The sequence below is a fragment of the Canis aureus genome, chromosome 6 (assembly GCF_053574225.1).
Source record: "Canis aureus isolate CA01 chromosome 6, VMU_Caureus_v.1.0, whole genome shotgun sequence".
Taxonomy (NCBI): Eukaryota; Metazoa; Chordata; class Mammalia; order Carnivora; family Canidae; genus Canis; species Canis aureus.
Window position 1 is genome coordinate 32,197,191 of NC_135616.1, and position 12,409 is coordinate 32,209,599.

Here is a 12,409-nt window from a genome sequence, read left to right on the forward strand (position 1 = left end):
AACCATCTCAATCTACCTTGTGAAAGAAAAATTAGAAGAATATGCTAGGAGAACAAAGAAATGTCTCACAGAACCCAAGGCTTGAATTGTGCTGGGCTTCTCTCCATCCATGCATCTTCCTCATTGGTTTCTTTGCAGTTCCTCATTCTTTGTTTCCTCAGTCCATCTGAGACCTGACAGCCTGGGAGAGTGAAATACACAAATCTAGCTACCAGGAAAAAATAATCACTCCTTGGAGCCCAATTGCAAATTCACAGATAATGAGGACTAATTAGTTTGACCTAGGTCAGGTGATCACTCCCAATTTAAACAACAGTTATATAAAGGGGAGAGAAGTGAGTCATTGTTGACCAAAATTTGGGGAATAGGAGGACACTGGAAGCTCGATACTCCAAAAGGGTCCACTTCACATGGGAGGGTGGCCTTCAGCACTGGCCTCTTCTCCTGTTCTAGCCCTGTTAGGTGATATCTTCCACTGAGCCCTTCATAGCATAAAGAATACCACCAGCCCATGCCAGTGGCATAGCCCATGGCTGTGCATGCTATAGAAGACAATGGCACATGGTGTTTGATACTTGGTTCACTCTGGCATCTGCTTACACTGGGCAATGCTACTGCTTCTGTGATGCCACCCTATTCCCCACTGGAAGGTGTAGCTGCTGAGTCTCACTATAACTAGTAGGCACTGAGGCAGCTTTGGCTGGGTTCCATTACTCCTTGCTATAGTGCCCACCTTTGGTGTACATTGTGGACAAGTCTAAAAAGTACCTTCCACAAGGCTGGACCACTGTTCAGAGGTCATTGTCTCTATAGCCACTGTTCAGAGGTCATTGTCTCTATGGCTGCCCTTCTATTGCCTGCACTTCCTATCAGGTACCTTTACTGGCACATGGATTATTTAAGGAACCAAAATACTTGGGGTGAGGGGTTGATAGAGAGAAGGGGTCTAGAAAGAGAAAGAAGGCTTCTAGACTTCTATTCCATTCTTGTGCCAAAGTCTGTTAGTGGGGTTTCATATGATCTGTGTTACAGGGATTCAGATGGACCCACTCTTTCTGTCTTTTATTTTTGACCCCAAGCATCATTCCAAATACAAGGCTTTGTCAAGGTTTTAATGCCTAGTTTCTTCATCCCTTAACATGAGTTTTCTGCTAAGAGACTGCTTAGCTTTCACTAATTCATGCTGGCATGTCCTCAAATCCAGTTGTTTGATAGGCATAGACATGTAGGAATCTCATCTTGAACTGGGATCTTACCAGGATCAGAATTGAAGAGAAATAACTGTGGATTAGTTGTGAAGCTAAAATTTAACTTAAAAGAATTTTCTTTCATTTGAGATGATCAGAATTGCCATTCTTGGTGAATCTCATTGTTTGGTCAACTAAGATCTTTTTTTTTTTTTTTCCTTTTAAATCAAGAGCAGTCTCTTACAAGGAGGAAGTTGTTTCTAAACAACTTAGCTTTCTTTGTATTAAAATTTGCTTTGTGTTAAAATTGTATGACAACAGATCTGCCAGACATTAGAGCAGTTTGAAACTGGTTATATCTGCAGTCAGGCCAAATGAAAAGCTGATGGTCTCCAAGTGAGGGAATATGGTGGTGGGTTGGGTGAGGCTAGGGCCGGGAAGGAAGGAAAGAGAGGCAGTAGTTGGAAGCTGCTGTAAAATACTGTAAAATGTTGCTGAGGGCATCATCCTGAGCTCCTTCTCCCCGAATCCCCTGGAAGAACTGACAACTGCCTGGCCTTTACAAAATGAAATTGACATTTGCAGGCTTAGGTTCAACAGAAGCTGAAAAGGGAGGGGTGGAGGATGCTGTAGGCAAAGCCAGAAAGCCCAGTTCCCTGGATCCAGGGCAGCAAGCCCATAACTCTGCTGTGAGTGATGGGTCAATATCCAATAACTCCAAATCAAAAGCTGAAGTCTTCTTGAGTCAGCAGAGCTGAAGCCTCCTTCAGGGGATAAGAATACAGCACCAGCCCTTCTGACAGAGCTGGAGTTGCCAGTAGCCTTTAATCTAAGGAAACCACAGGCAAAGCAAACTTGGCATATAACTTTTCCAACATTAATTAGCACCCTTAAGTTTAAAGGGGGGAAAATAATAATACTCTTGAGAGGGCAGTTAGAGCTCAAACTCAATTCATTTGGATTCAGCACACAAGTCTCTGGGGAGGGGACAAATGGGCAGAGAACAGAGTACGGGCTTGGAGTGGCAGAGAGATTATTTTCAGGTCAACTGAACAGTGGCTCTCAGAAGCAGTCCATTGTTTGAATTCTGTTTCATGATATTGATTACAAATCATCCTTAGTAGTTCTTCACCTTTTTGGTCAGGCTCTGCCTGTCCTATTGGAAATAGGATGCAGTATGTCCTGGAGCTCTGCTAAAAGTGTTCTTTTCTTAAATGAAGTGAGCCTGTTGGGGAGGGGGGGGGGGGCTGGTGACGGAGGTGGCAGGATAGAAATCAGACAGGGTTTTAAAATGTATTTTTAATAAGTAATTATCTAGTTAAAGAAAATTAGCTAACAATTTTTATTTCCACTGACTAGAAATGAAAAACAAATCAGAGAGTTAAAAAAAAAGTGTCGGGGGCGGGGGGGACAGTATGTACTATTTGCTATTTATGTGGATGTTAAAGACATACAAACAAGTTCTTTTTAAAATGAACCGAGGATATACCAATCAAATTCACAATAGTGGTTCCACGTGGTAAGGAGGAAAAAGGACCAGAATTGAAAATGGTGGACAAAGAAGCTTTCTCTTACTATTCTAATTTTTCTCTTTGAAAAGAATTAAAATTCATAAACCACTTGTATAATTATTTATAGAAAGGGAAAAAATATATATATATATTAAATTCCTGAAGTTAAAACAAAGAGTTTTAGATGGTTAGATGGTTATGGTTTCTGTCTGCTTTGCATTAAAAGATGACTCTTTAAAAACAGTTCCTGGACAAAAGATACTGGACTCCTGACTCTGAGATTATATTGAAATGGTACCTAAATTCTGATATAGACATAGACGTGAGCCTTGGTTCCCTTAGGCAGCGAGGAAGCAGAAGTCAGGCTCTGCGCAAGGAACCATTGCTACTTCTTCAAGTCCATTCTCAGTCAAGAAGCACATTGAATCTATCACAGAGCTCTACTTCTTTTATTTTTATATTTTATCATTATTGCATATGTAGCACATTTTAAAACAGTGATCTAAAATATTTTCAAATATTTATGTAAACATTTAAAATTGCAAACAACAATTTAATATTGTATTTTATTCTCGTTACAAAGTACTGCTGTGTATTAATTATCATCATACACTTTATTTTGCAAATGAGAAAACTGAGGCCTCAAAGGAGGAAGTAACTTCTAAATCTTACAAATAACAATAAGCATAACTAGAGTTCAAGTCTAATTCTTAGCTGTCCACCTATTTATTTATTCAACAAACATTAAGCTCCTACTAAATAGATTGTTTTTTAGAATTATTTTCACTGCCTCTGAAAATAATTGTAACTATATTTCCCTGTTTATTCTGTTATTATAAGATACCATTATAGACTGCATTATTCATTATAGTTCCATTTTGCATGCCTTATCCTCTACCCCATCTGTGCAATAGGTTATAAAGTCCTAGGATAGTTCCATAGTTCCGAGACATAAACTTCTTTCACATCCCATGGGGCTTAGCACAGTTCTGGGTATATGGAAACAATCAGTGTTGCTTAACAGATTTACTGATGATTATTCAATAGGTATAAAAGCCTAGATGTTAAAGATTAACCCACAGATCTCTAATTATGTTAAAGAGGTAGAACCATACCACGTATATCCCAATCTGCCCCAGACATATGTGCAAGATGGTAAAACCCTATAGCTGGGCAGAAACTTCAGAGAACATCCTCCATGCCTATGTTACTGTTCTAAGCTTCTTATTTCATTCCCAATTATAGCCTGTTACATAACATTGAGAACATAATCAGATAATACCTTCTGGTTAGAAAAATAAAAGGTAAAAAACACAAAATTGTCATCTATCAACTGGTTTTTATTGAGATCCTATTATGTGCACAATATTTTGGATGATATTGTGAATAAGCAGAGTAAAGTACATGGACACTTTCCTTTTCCTCTATGTGAACTACACTTTACAGTTTATATGTTATCTCATTTGGAACATTATAGTCCAGTATGGCTGTTACATGCTTGAGCTCTGAGCCACAGTCTAAATTTAAATCCCAGCTTTACCACTTTCCAGCTGTGTGACCTCAGGCAATTTGCTTAATCTTGCCAAGCCTCAATTTCCTCATTTGTACAGCAATGATAATAGGGTTCTTGGGAAGATTAAAAGAGATAATTCATGTAAAGCACTTATAGCACAGTGTCTGGCACAGAGTAAGCCCTCAGTAAATGTTAGCTATTCCTATTATCATCTTTACAACCACCCTGCGAGGTAGATAAGGCACACATTATTTATACATTAAAGAGAAAAGTGGGGCAGAGAAACATTTGATTAGTTGCAAAAGGTGGCAGAGCTAGTAAAGGCCATGTACTTCAGGCATTCTCTCTCAAGTCTCATACTCACCCTCTATCACACTGTCCCTCTGACAGTAGGGGTGAGAGGAAAAACATACCCACATAGGGAAATATACAAATGTGGAAGGCAGTTCAAGAAAAAATGACTGTCCTTGCTGGCTGAGCTCTCCTGTGCTTTAATTAACATCTGATCTGCTTTTTACCAACAAATGAACACATACTTGGTGTTATGAAGTTCTTTCCAGTTAAGCTTATTTTTTTAATCTAAGCTAGTTTTAATCTCATGCAGACTTGGATTTTTGACACCACGATGTGCTTTTGGATTCACCTGAATAATACAAACATGTATTTGAGGGGTAAACATTATTCACTGATGTGGCCAGAGCATTTAGGAAGGAGGCAGAATTTATCTCCAGTCCTACTACAGCCCTTAGACCTAGTTCCCACACTTCAATAAACATCAGATCACAAATTGCTGAGCCCATCTCATAGATTCTGGCTCAGTTGGTCTAAGGTGAATCCTCAGGATTTGCATTTCTAACACATCATCAGGTGTTGCTGCTGGTCTGGGGACCATGCCTTGAGTAATGCCCTATATCAGTGTTTCCCAAAACATAGTCCCCAGACAGTCTGTACCCAGTCATCTTAAGGTATCATCAGAATGCAGCTTCTAAAGCCCCACTCTGAATTCACTATATAGACTTCTTTTGGGATGGGTTATGGAAACCTGCATTTTCACAGGTATCCCCACTGAATTTTAAGTCACTGAAAGTTTCAGAACCATTAATTTAAATTTTGAGTTTTCCTATGACCTAAATCTCATTGTTATATGCCCAGGACCTAACAGAGTGCCTGGTCTAAAGTAGCTACAAAATACATGTTTTTATTTAAATATATCCACCTTTGTGTCTAGTCCTGCATTCACCTATCCCGGCCCTTCCAGGAACAGCTCTCTACTCAGAATTCCCACTTTACTGCCACACCCACCAGTCAACATGTAGAATTCATTGTCTTAAAACAGGTTTTTTATTGTCATTTTAATTACTCTCTCAACCTGTTATTAGACCTTATACAAACCTCTTTATTTAATGAGATTATAATCTCCCTGAGGAAAATGACCTGGCCCCTGCTCCTTCCATTCACAGAACCTCAATCCCAGTCAATGCATTGTTATTTCACCCCCAAATAAAATATTCATTTATCTTAAATTTTGTTTCACTGAATTAAAAACATGTTTTTATTCATCCAATAATTTAATCGAGCACCTACTAGATGCCAGACGCTTATCAAGACTCTAGGCAGGTTCTCAATTAACATATATAAAAATAATCAGTAAATTAATAGTTAGCAAACACTAATCCTCTTTCATTTTTTCTGTTCTCTATCACCACCACCCCCCACCCCCACACACACACCTCTAGAAAGCTGACAATATTCACTGACAGCTGAGAGGGGGCAAAGCTCTGATAACAAAATGATTTCTCAGGAAGGACCAGGGAGTCTATCTCAATGAATATCTATGCAATTCTCCTCCCTACCTCACCCCAGAGAAAGAAGAAAGCCATTCTTGTTGCCCCTTCCAATCTAATGACAGACACTTTCATATTCCCCATATTCAATCCTTACTTTATCATATCACACTACATTGTTTTTTCACTGTGTGGCAGGGAAATGCTATAATCAGTTTTATGGAAGGCTCTCCCAGAATCAAGTAGCTGTAGGCAAGATTGGCTGGCAGCACGAGTCAGACATTTACAGATGTGGATCTAGCTGTGCAAGAGGAAAAAGCAATTTAAAGAGACATTTCGAGTTTGAGAGGCCTAAATATTTCATCTTTAGTTTAGTAATTAATGGCTTGAAAAGTACTCAATTAGAAATATTTTCATAAATATTTTAAACAAAGAAACAATTTTTTTAATCCCTAGAATTAATCCCCAAATGATAAAGCCAGAGAAAATGAAAGGGCAATTAATATTTGTCTTCAAAAAATATATAAGTTTATTGCTGGAGGAGGTCTTAAAGATCAGCAATCCAACCCCTTCCTGGGACAAAGCCAAAGCAAGATTTTGTTGCACGGATTAGGTAAAATGTTAATGACAGGGACTGTTAGAACCTTAAACAGTACAACTGAGAGAATTTGGGCAAAATAGTGATCCAGAGTCACAGCTAGACCCTAGTCTCGGAGGCATATCTCTTCCTACTCCCTCTTTTACTGCCTCCTGGGAAACACTCTCCCACATTCCAGCCAACTTAGAAAAAGAAGCAGTCTGTCTCCATAAAGGATTTCAACTGGATATAAAAACCCCATTTCCCATGGTAAACTTGGCTACAGGGAATCTCTCCTTCTACATCCTCCTATTTTTCTTTAAAAGGCAGGAATGATGGCTGTGTCATATTTATACTTTGGCAAATATCTGTGATATGCAATTTATGAGAACTAAAGTACTTTTGTGCATTGAAACCTCTCTATCATTTGCCTATCATGATGTCTAAAGTTCTCACCATTAGAACATTATTCCAAAACCACTAAAATGTAAAGCATTTTGTCTTCAGAAAACTAACGCTATTTGTAGGAAGGCTTACACATGAATCAGGCAGCAGTCATTAATGCATGGGCATAGAAGGACCCTGAAGAAATGGTACATACGATCCATGCTTGGAAGAATAGAGGCTGAAGCCATGGGTGCTGCCTGGGGAAGGTGAATATAAAGGTAACGTAAAGGTAAGTCCTAATAAAGCCAGATTACAACTTGAGGAGAGCAAGTAGCTGAATTACTGAGAGGAAAAAAATAAAGAAGGAAACCAGAAATGAGCTACCTTACTTCATAATTTGAACTATGGTTGACTTCAGATGCCCCAAGAAAAGCATAGGCTAACATAAACTTAATAACTCATTCAGCAAGTATTAATTGTACACCTATTCTGTGTTAAATTCTGCTGAGAAATGCAGAAGAGAACTTAAGGTATGTGTTTTTTACTTTAAAAAAAAAAAAAAGATTATTGGTCGCAGCTGGCGTGGAGCGAGCTCGCGGGCCGGGAGCCTGAAGCTAGAGAGCCTCTTGGCCCCCCGGCGGCTGTACGCGTCGGCCCAGCGGCAGTCACCAGGCCACAAAATGAATATATTGAGTTACACCGGAAGCGCTATGGCTATAGTTTGGATTACCATGAGAAAAAGAGAAAGAAAGAAGGTCAAGAGGCTCATGAATGTTCAAAAAAAGCAAAAAAGATGATTGGTCTGAAAGCTAAGCTCTACCATAAACCACGCCATGCTGAGAAAATACAAATGAAAAAGACTATCAAGATGCATGAAAAGAGAAACACCAAACCAAAGAATGATGAAAAGACTCCACAGAGAGCAGTACCTGCATATCTACTGGACAGGGAGGGGCAGTCCCGAGCTAAAGTACTTTCCAGTATGATTACACAAAAGCGAAAAGAGAAAGCGGGAAAGTGGGAAGTTCCTTTACCCAAAGTTCGTGCTCAGGGAGAAACAGAAGTATTAAAAGTCATTCGAGGGATCCCTGGGTGGCGCAGCGGTTTAGTGCCTGCCTTTGGCCCAGGGCGCGATCCTGGAGACCCAGGATCGAATCCCACGTCGGGCTCCCGGTGCATGGAGCCTGCTTCTCCCTCTGCCTGTGTCTCTGCCTCTCTCTCTCTCTCTGTGTGACTATCATAAATAAATAAAAATTTAAAAAAAATAAAATAAAAAAATAAAAGTCATTCGAACAGGAAAGAGAAAAAAAGAAAGCATGGAAGAGGATGGTCACTAAAGTCTGCTTTGTTGGAGACAGCTTTACAAGAAAACCACCTAAACAGGAAAGATTCATTAGGCCAATGGGCTTACGTTTCAAAAAGGCCCATGTAACACATCCTGAATTGAAAGCCACCTTTTGCTTGCCAATACTCGGTGTAAAAAAGAATCCCTCATCCCCACTATATACAACTTTGGGTGTTACTACCAAAGGTACTGTCATTGAAGTGAACGTGAGTGAGTTGGGCCTTGTGACACAAGGAGGCAAAGTTATTTGGGGAAAATATGCCCGGGTTACCAACAATCCTGAAAATGATGGGTGCATAAATGCAGTCCTGCTGGTTTAACAGCAGTTTCAGACAAGCAATCCCTTATAATTACTGAAGACTACACACCCGTCAGGAAGACCACCATTGTTGTGGTGGTTCTGAATGCTACCAAACAGCCTTATGTATCTACAGTCATCAAGACATTTATTCTACTGTAAAAAAGGTGAAATAGACATTTATTAAAATAAGTGGTCTTTAAAAAAAAGATTATTTATTGGAGGGGAGGGAGATTAGAGGGAGAGGGAGAGAGAGAATCTCAAGCAGACTACCCACTAAGCACAGAGCCTTATGCAGGCTATGCAGGGCTCCATATCATGGCCCCGAAATATGACCTTAGGCAAAAATCAAGGTCTGCAGCTTAACTGAGCCACCCAGACACCCCATATGTTTCTTTCCTTAAAGAGACAGCAAATGGATAGAGACAAGATTGACAGAATTCTTAACTGAAGAAACACAATGGCTGTGCTTTAGAAGTGCAACCAACCAACATTCATTGAACCCTGATAAACCCAAAGCAGCAAGTTGGGTATAAGGGAAGTCTTGGTACACAAGACTTAAGAGAACATGGCCTTGGTTCACAACATGGCCTTGCTATTAGGATGGGAGATAAGGTCCAGGCAGTTAGTCTAAGCAGAATCTCTAAGCCCTAGGTATGTGTTTGGAGTGAGAAGAGGGACATTAATTCTACTGGAGACAGTCTTCATTGTAAATGTGTCACTAAATCTGAACCTTCACTTGAAGGGAAGGTAGACCTAGTAGTTGCAGATGAGGGATGATGCATTAAAGGAGGCCACAGAAGCAGATACACAATGTATGTTTGCAGGACTGTGAGCAGTCTTGATGGAGATGAAGAAAACAAGTGAGAACTTAGGAGGTGGGTCTTACATGGCCTTGGAGATTTTGTCCTTTTTCCACTTTTTAGGCATCAAGAAATAAGAGGAAACTTTGTAGGGCCTTTGAATCCCCAGCCTAATTCTCTAAAGTTGTAGAGAGAATTAGACCCAACTCCAGGAACTGATTTCATCATTTAACATGTGAGTGACTTGGGCAAATCTTGTAACCTCCCTTAGCTTATTTCCCCATCTATAAAATGGGGTAATTTTTACTACTGGGTTGAAAGGGTTATGAGAACCAAATTAGATAAGGTTTGTTTTTTTTTTTTAAGGTTTTATTTATGTATTCATGAGAAACACATGCAGTGAGAGAGAGAGAGAGAGAGAGAGAGAAGCATAGAGACACATGCAGAGGGAGAAGCAGGCTCCAGGCAGGGAGCCTGATGTGGGACTTGATCCCGGGTCTCCAGGATCAGGCCCTGGGCTGAAGGTGGCGCTAAACCGCCAAGCCACCTGGGTTTAAAAGTATCCTAGACAAAGCTATATAAATATTCATTATCATCATTATTATGGAAGTGCCCCCAGCATGCTTGGTGGAAGCTGCTTAGCACTAGGGCAGGACACATAATTAAATTATTCTGTTCTGAAAAGACCTTATAGTCCAGAAAAATAAATATTTACCTAAAATTGGAAATTAAGAGCTAGTACATTTATGAGGGGCATCTGGCTTCTGGCTCAGTGTGCACACTTTCCAAGCAGTGTGAAAGTTAGTTGCACAGTATTTAGTAGGGGTGGGAGGTCACCCTGACCCTTCAAGAAGTATTTAGATAGACACAATACAGCAAATGCTTTCAGAAAGAACAACCAAGAAATATTTTTATATACTTCTGATGGATTAGAACTCCTTTATACGTCAATACAATTAATGTATTTCCTAATTATAACATAAATACAAAGTGCAGTGCATTTTATTCTCCTTTACATGTGCTTCAAAGACCTCAAATGCAGCTATAAAGAGAATCTTAAGGCTGGTCAATTAAATAACATTGACTGGTAATAACTGTGCAGATTTTAAATTTATTATAAGGATATTCCAAAGGATCAAGCTAACAATATGTTCAGTTTCAATGTAAATGCCTCTTGTTCCCTTAACGGGCCCCATCCCAACTCTTCTTAAGAAATACCATTATCTGCAGACTTCCAATACATCTTTAGAACCCATGAGAGGCCAGGGTTGTAGTCATGCTTTGCAGGCAATCACACAAGTTCCCACATTTAGAAAGGCCTTACAAGTATCACAAGTAGTTTAATGCCCTTGTTATTATTCTTAATAATCTTATCTTTGAACTTTGTGTTTTATAAGTAAATCTGATGGGACAATAGAGCATAGGTGTGAGTAGAAAAAATAAACATAGGAAAAGAAAAGGCTTCACTATTTAGTACCTTTCAATGGTGTGTTTTGGCTTGAGTTGACATGGCTATATTTGTAACATAGCTCTTTAGACAAGATGCATGAGAACTGGGCTAACCTTGCAGCTACTGTTTCTTCATCTCCCACTGGACCTTGTTCTTATGGCCCTGGTATGATTCCAGCCTATTCCACTGGAGTCATGATAGATTGCCATCTGTGACCAGGCTATACCGTCTTTTGATCACAAAGCTATGCTACATTTTCAGAAATAGACGAAGACAATAAAGGCAGGGATCCCTGGGTGGCGCAGCAGTTTGGCGCCTGCCTTTGGCCCAGGGCGCGATCCTGGAGACCCGGGATCGAATCCCACATCAGGCTCCCTGCATGGAGCCTGCTTCTCCCTCTGCCTGTGTCTCTGCTTCTCTCTCTCTCTCTGTATGACTATCATAAATAAATAATAATAAAAAATGTTTAAAAAAAAAAGACAATAAAGGCAATGTATTAGTCCTTTTAGTTGTAAGGATGTGTTAATTTTCTGTTTTAATCTCTGATGAGGAAATATCCCCTATCAAAATCAATCTATGTTTCCAAAAGTAAGTCTTAAAAATAGAAGCAAAATAGAAAGAAAGAAAGAAAGAAAGAAAGAAAGAAAGAAAGAAAGAAAGAAAGAAAGAAAGGAAGCAGCAGCCAAAGAAATATTAAACAACTTACTCAGATACTCAAAATAAAAACAATGAGTTTAGATTAAAATTCCAAAATGTCAAATTGGCTTCTACTTTGGCTGTTACTTATCTAGTTCCTTTCATGGGACTAAATTTGGATTTCTCTTTCATTTTCAGTACTTCAGCACATTCTGATTTGTTTTAAATGGGTACAGGGACACATACACTTATACGCACCTGTCAAGAAACACATTTTCTAAATTCACAGTCTGTAGATATTGATGTTCTATTTAGAAGGAAGTCAGACAATATATAAAAACTGTAGGGAAAAGTTTATTTGCATAACAAAAGAGCTAATGCATCAAGTTATGGTTTGTTAATGGCATTCAATTAACACATAACTGTTGTTAGTTGATTAAAAATTAACTGTGAATAACCATTTAACATTTAGCACTTACAAATGTTCCTTGATTTATTAAAGTTGTGGGAGCTAAGCAGTCTGGGGAGAAGCTGGAAATATTTGGTTAGATTTTTTAATGGAAATTTCAGGCACATTGTGAAATATTTCTTCCTAGTAAATATACATTTGTAAATCAATCTTCATGTTTTAACCGCTCATGAAGAATTTTGCAGACCTCCTGTTTTAAAGGCACTTGAGAAATAAATATCTGCCAGGGAGAGAAATCCCATCAGTTTTCTTGCTGTTCCTATACAGATGGTGGACCATACTGTGAAATTTGCTGTTCTTCGATTGCTCCATTCTGCACACGCCCCAAGGAATCTCAGAATTGTAGAAACTAGAGATGTAATAGACTAAATAGGTCATCTATTCCAATAGAAATTTTACCAGATTTATACAAGACTCTTTTGAATTTACAATACAACTTACTTCCAAGG

The 12,409-nt window shown here is 39.1% G+C and overlaps 1 long non-coding RNA gene and 1 pseudogene across 7 annotated transcripts in view; both read left to right on the forward strand.

Moving 5' to 3' along the window:
- Positions 1 to 12,409, forward strand: part of LOC144315678 (uncharacterized) — a 127,196-nt gene that overhangs the window by 40,466 nt on the left and 74,321 nt on the right. The gene's annotated exons all lie outside the window — the stretch shown is intronic.
- LOC144315311 (ribosome biogenesis protein NSA2 homolog pseudogene) lies at positions 7,516 to 9,797 on the forward strand (annotated as a pseudogene).